The following is a 6,839-nucleotide window of genomic DNA, read 5'->3' on the forward strand; positions in this document are numbered from 1 at the left end:
ATACTTAAATATCTAAACCGTTTATCAAACAATAATATTTAAAAGGTTACGGTAGTATACCACACAACCAAATCATCCTATTACAATAATGGGATAAATATCAAGTTGGTGACTCGTTTCGTTCAAATGTATCAATTGAGTGACTGGTTTCCAAATTGACTCAAATTAGACACTCATTAGAAAAATTTGTAGCAGAATATTACTCTATCGTTAGTCGAAATTTTGCAAATATTATATATTGAGTTTCACACATTTTTTATGAATGGTATTACATCCAAATGAAAGATTCCGAGTCTTACTATTTTTGCTAATAATTTTAGATTTTTAAAATTTTAATAACTATTTATTTTTAATTTTTTGATTGTTTTATTTGATTTAAATAAAAATAAATAAGAGATAAATTTTTAAAAATCTAAAAATATTACCTAAAATACTAGAACTCGGAATCTTTCATTTAGATGTAATACCATTCATAAAAAATATGCGAAACTCAATATATAGTACTTTCAAAATTTCGACTAACGATAGAGTGATATTTTTGATACAAATTTTTCTAATGAGTGGCTCATTTGAGTCAATTTAGGAATCAGTCACTCAATTGATACATTTGGACGAAACGAGTCACCAACTTGATATTTATCCCTTACAATAATATAATATTTAAGTTATTTTTTTATATTTTGGGCTCGGATCGATCGGTAAACATTAAATCCAAATCCAAAAAAAATTGGGTCTTAAACTCAAATCCAAATCAAAAAATCGGGTTCATTATATCTAAATTCTCGGATTTTGAATTAGTATCTGTGTGATCGGATTATTTTTGTCATCCCCGTCCATCGCTCACTGCCTGTGAGTCGGATTGGTTTTATAATCACAATATTTCTAGCGAGTAAAAATGCATACCTCTCTGTTAGCTAACGATGCCCATCATTGCTATACAAAAAATCGTGATGAATAAGTAAATAACGGAAAGTGATCAGCTACAAACTACGGTTCCCCGACAAAATCTTGTATTATTTAAGACACATGACAATGAGCATAGACTGCTAAATGCAAAGTTTATTCACTTATCAAGACGTGCATACATAAAGTTTTATCTTCCTGCATAGACAGTCAATCACATACACACATACACACATTTTAAGTGGTCAGGTTTGTGGGGATGGTGGTTTGAGGTTTGGGACAACATTAACGTCCATACCAGCAAGGTGAAGGGAGCGTTCGCAGCAGTCAGGATCATAGAAACAACAAGCCGGGGTACTCCCAGATGCTCCTTCTATGTAAAGCATAAGAGCTATCAGTAACAAACTTACGAGCTTGGTAATACAGTACTTGAGTGTCTTATTCCCCATTTGCATAAACTTAATAACACTGTATATTTCTCTGAGGACCTCTATTTATACCAGACCAGTGTAGAGGATCCCTGCACAGGTTCTCTCGAAAGTCAATCTATTTAATGATTCAACTGTTTCGGTTGAAGAGATGAGTTCTTAAATGCACAAAGTATATTTGTAGATATGTTACGACTTCATTCATGCATCGAAATTATGAAACAGATAAGTTTGTTATCCCAGCATTTAACTCTGGTTTCATATGCTGGTCTAATTACTCCAGTTCGACAATTGACTTATGTTATACTCATCACACAACAGAGGAAATGTTGGAAATTCTAGATAAAAACAAAGTCGATGACACGAGAAACTACTACGAGAATCAGATTTAAGTGTTTTACAAAATATATTTCCAAATTAAAGGCCTTATTAGACAAAGACGGATTAATTATCATAAAGCCGCGTTTAGCCTGTGGAGTTGGCACTCTGCATCAATAAAACACAATACACAGAAATAGGCACATCTCGAAGCACATCGCTGTCTTAATTAGTTACAATGTTCTAGTCTAGGAAATGCAGAGTACAATCTCAATTGTCTTTGTGCCTTTGAAATTGGTCCCTTTCCTGTTGCATGTAAAATTATCTTTCTATACGGCCCTTTTCCGTTTTCCCCCTTGTTTTGATTTGGTACACTTTCTATTCTCATTAACTAGTCGCATCCTGAAGACTAATTGTTGTCTGGGTCTGTTCCAGAAACATCACTGATTTTCAAAATCTATTTACGGCTAAAATAAAAGTTGCTAAATTTTGAAGGGAGGTTAAATGATGCCGAAACTTAGGAGGTGTTTGGATGACGGATGAGAATGATGGGTATCCCAAGGGGTGTGAAAGGAATGATTTACCCACCAAATGGGTATGTGGTTCCTGTTCCATATCACAAAATGGCTAATCCAAACACTAACACATGGTGGTTGAGATTCCGATTCTCGTTAATCGGGCTCATTATGAACCAAACGCCCATTCTGTTAGCATCCTTATATTGCCCTTGTGAGCATTAAGACCATCTCCAATCATAATTTTATAAATAAAGCAACTTCATCTTCATTTTCACCTTTTTCACTTTATATCTTTATTCCATCTCCAACCATTACTTCATTTTATAAATAAAGTAATTTGTGCTTTATCTTCAAGTTCAACTTCATATATAGAGTAGGATAGTGCATGACTTTATATTTAAAAATAGAGTAATGGATGATTGGAGATAAATTACTCTATTTATAAAGTTAAAAGTGAAGAAATATAAAGTTTAGAGTGATGGTTGGAGATGCCCTAACACATTGGCATGTTTCGCCACCAGGACAAACACTGCTATACTATAATTTACTGTACCACATATTTAAGCACTTATACTTTCACCCAGCTCATTTCTAAAAAAATTCGATCTCTTGATGATGGATAACGAATCTGGGAGATTTCAATCGACTTGGGGATCATAAGTAGCAACTAATATTGATTTATATTATTCGAGATGAATCTACATGACTAAAGCTAAGGGATGGATTGAGTGTAAATGTAGTCCTGGTTCTCGAATACATGTCTGGCTTCCTCTTCCCTTGCATCCCTTTTGTGCTTTCCTTTGCACTCAGTAGTGCTCTCTTTCCCACATAACTCATTAGCTTTCCCTGCCTTCACCTAATCCAAAACAAATCAAGCTTAGTATTGCACCTCTACATCGGCAAAAATTCAAAAAAGAATCATTTCTCCGCACACATGTCTGCAGTTTTTGTATGATTTATTCTAAAATTTTGGAAGTTAGAACTAAAAGATATTAATGTCAACACACTTCTAACAATACGGGCCTTTTGATCCAGCGGTATCTTCCTCGCTCCTTTTATGAGAAGTCGAGAGTTCAAAACTAGTCAAATTTATTCTAAAATTTTGGAAGTTAGAACTAAAAGATAATATTAATGTCAAGACTCTCCTAACAATACGGGCCATTTGATCCAACAGTATCTCCCTCGCTCCCTTTCCGAGAAGTCGATAGTTCAAAACTAGTCAAATCAGATAATTAATACACAAGAGGGTGAGAGACAAACCACATTAAGAGCACTATGAGAAGCTTCGAGTGGCCTTCCATTTGCCCTACCATTGCCATGAACCATAACCAGAGCTCCCAAAAAAAAGATCAAAACAAAAGAGAAAACACTAAACCTCATGCTACTTCTCTATCAATATATATAGACTATAGGTACAATAAAGTTTAGGAGATCAAGAACTCAAGAGGGTAGATATATAGGACTGCACAGATACATGTTCTCTAAAAATACACACATGGGTCTAAGCACTGATGAGTTCAGCTTATTTTGACCTGTCTGCTGATTCCTTGACATGAAGCTCAATGATCAAGAGACTGCCTTTGTATTTATCTTCCAATAATATAATCTGCATGTTTACTTGTGTAGGAGAGGTGTCAACTGTCAACTAGTACTTTGCTTCTTGTTTTTTTTTTCAGATTCCCATGATTTAAATACTTCAGTTGCTACAGTACTCAGTATTATTACAGTTTTTATTTTATTATATGCAGTTGTTTTTTGTGGAAAATATTAAAAAATAAGCTACCAGTTAAAAGTGTGTGATTATACGCTGTTTGGGGCACTAATTTTAAGTGCTTTGGGACCTCTTTTAGCATTTTAAGTTGCTTCTACTTTTGTATGTAGTGTTTGGCATAAGAACACAAGTGCTTCTTTGGGTTATTTTAGGTCAAGTCGTTAGAGTTTTTTGATTTTTTTAGTGATTTGCATTTATTATGAAGTTTTTAAAATTTTAATATTGAATAAATTTTATTTTTTAATAAAGTTTTTGTATTTTAATGATTTGAATTGTTTTTAGATTTATAAATTTAAATTAACAAACACTCAATTGACTTATAAATAAAGTTATTCAAACACTTTTATTAATTTATAAATCAAGTTCACTTATTGTTTTTATAATCATCTTATTTATTTTAAATAATAAGTCATTTTTTTAAAATTAAATCAAACGGCTCCTATATAATTTACAGAAAAGACTATACTGCAATTGAGAGATGCTACACAAGAAAAGCACATATTTTAAGTTGAAATCGGTAATGTTATCAGCAACGTGATGGCACACTGTATTGCTTTATGCCTCTATAAAAATTTTGTATAGTCAACCCAACCAATACCACATTGTGGAAATTGGATGCTGGTTCAGCTGCCTGCAAGACTTTGGCTTTTTAATTTTCTTGTTATGGCTTGTTAATTTCTGGGATCTAGTTTAGTACTGTTCGGATATATCTTTATGATTGGGTCTTATAGTTCAACAAATAAAATATTTAAATTTAAGACTATCGTGATATAATATCAAAAAATGAAAAATTCAGATTTAGAAACTACTATGATTATCAAGAAATGAAAATTTAAATTTAAAGATTAACCAGCTATTATATCATAATAATCGTGATATAATATTATGGGAGTTAATTTTTTTTTTAAGTTATAGTTCTATCGACGAAAAATTACTATAATATTACATAAAATCAATTATGGATAGCAAAGCATACTGCAAGACTTTGACTTTTTAATATTCCTGTTATGGCTTGTTAATTTCTTGGATCTAGTTTACTGTTCGGATATATCTTTATGATTGGGTTTTATAGTTCAAAAAATGAAATATTTAAATTTCAGACTATCGAGATATCATATCAAAAAATGAAAGATTTAGAAACCACTATGATTATCAAAAAAATGAAGATTTAAATTTAAAGATTAACCTGCTACTATATCATGATAATCGTGATATAATATTATGGGAGTTAGTTTGTTCTAAATTATAGTTCTATCGACGAAAAATCGCTATAATATTATATAAAATCAATTATAGATAGCAAAGCATACGAACTCATGCCTTTCTTTTTCCTATCAACAACCATATTTTCACAAATATCATCCACATGTCTTGTAGAAACAGGCCTTAATGGATCTGATTTGTAAATGGACGTATTAACTGCTTAACAACTAGATAAATATATTTAAAATTAAAAAATATTTTTATAGTGTCATAATAATTCTTAAATTGGTAGTTTAATTATTCAAAAATTTAAAATACCGCTATATCGGGATTAAAAACTTGCATATAAAACACACGGTGATATTGTTGGTGATTATATAAGAATTATAGAAAGCACATTGACAGAGAGCTTGAGAAGTTTTTAAAAATAATTGTAAAAATATTTGATGAAGAATATTAAAGAAGAGCAATGAATGAAAATGTGACTAAAGTATTTGTGGGAAATAAACGTCATAGTCTCATGAAAAAAAAAAGCACAATAACATTTATATTATTTTAAATTCAATAAATGAAAGATTTGACTTAGAGTACCCCACAATTCTCTCTTTGCTAATAAATTATGTGGCGCGGATATATGGATGTAGAAAAAATGTATTTCGATTCCCTACATATCCCCTCAATCATAACTACTTTGTTGCTTTATGAAATGTGCAATTGATATCATCATAGGATCGTAATTGATAAGAACCTACCTAAATGACCTACTAGAGCAGATTTCAATCTTGGACTTCAATCATATTTATCGAACGCTTTATTTCTTGAACACATACCATAAACGTTCTCTCTTTCAACAAAATTGCTTATTGTTCATCTAATTTTATTGGAGATGTCTCTTACATTCCAATTTAGTTAAGTTCACCTTCCTAACCTATTAGACATATTGACTAAAGCATCTTCCGTTCTTAATTTTATAAAAAGTCCCCCCATAAGACACGATTTGAAAACATGTTTAACTTATTTGTTAATGTAAGAGCTCGGTTTATCTATTCACTTGAGAGCTTTGGAGTAAGACATCGAGATTATTCTCTTTCTTCTCAGGATCCCATATGTTTCAAGATGATCATAATTCATCCAAATTTTTAATTATTGATCTAATTAAACCGCTATTCTAAATCTTAGTACATGACACAATATTTTTTTATTATTTGTCATTTCTTTGGAGATTGTCACAATATTCTTTGATCCTTGAGTGTAAGTTTTGCTTTTTAGTGAAAAGGTTTCATTCTTCCCTTCTTCATTTGATCAACTTCATCTTTGTTGGCAAAAAAATCATTCATTTCTACATTTTTTGTTTAATAGGTGGAGATTTCACCATTGTTTCCTTTTCATCATTGAAAACTTTTTCGCTTCTTACTTTTTCACCAATAGCACGATCGATTCAATAATAATTTTGAGTATATATCTCCTCCAAACACTTCACCCTCAGAAATATCATAATCTTTATAATCTTAGACAATACTTGATTAAAAGAGTGAAGTTATATAACTAGATTTTGATGGCTTAATATCTTCATATATGGCCAATATTGCAATGATTAACGTTTTTCACATTCCTTATAAATTTTACTATTTATATGTCAGCTTTATTTTCTAGCTATGAATTTCATATGGTTATAGATGTTGTTGCACTGAAATATAT

At 31.2% G+C, this 6,839-nt stretch overlaps 1 long non-coding RNA gene across 1 annotated transcript; it reads right to left on the reverse strand.

Moving 5' to 3' along the window:
- Positions 1 to 2,755: 2,755 nt before the first annotated feature.
- LOC135150782 (uncharacterized) lies at positions 2,756 to 3,811 on the reverse strand. The gene is made up of 2 exons (XR_010289047.1): positions 3,428 to 3,811; positions 2,756 to 3,023 (listed from the first exon to the last, which is right to left on the reverse strand). It is a non-coding gene; the product is annotated as an uncharacterized LOC135150782 (long non-coding RNA).
- Positions 3,812 to 6,839: the final 3,028 nt, after the last annotated feature.

The sequence above is a fragment of the Daucus carota genome, chromosome 1 (assembly GCF_001625215.2).
Source record: "Daucus carota subsp. sativus chromosome 1, DH1 v3.0, whole genome shotgun sequence".
In the NCBI taxonomy this organism is placed as follows: domain Eukaryota; kingdom Viridiplantae; phylum Streptophyta; class Magnoliopsida; order Apiales; family Apiaceae; genus Daucus; species Daucus carota.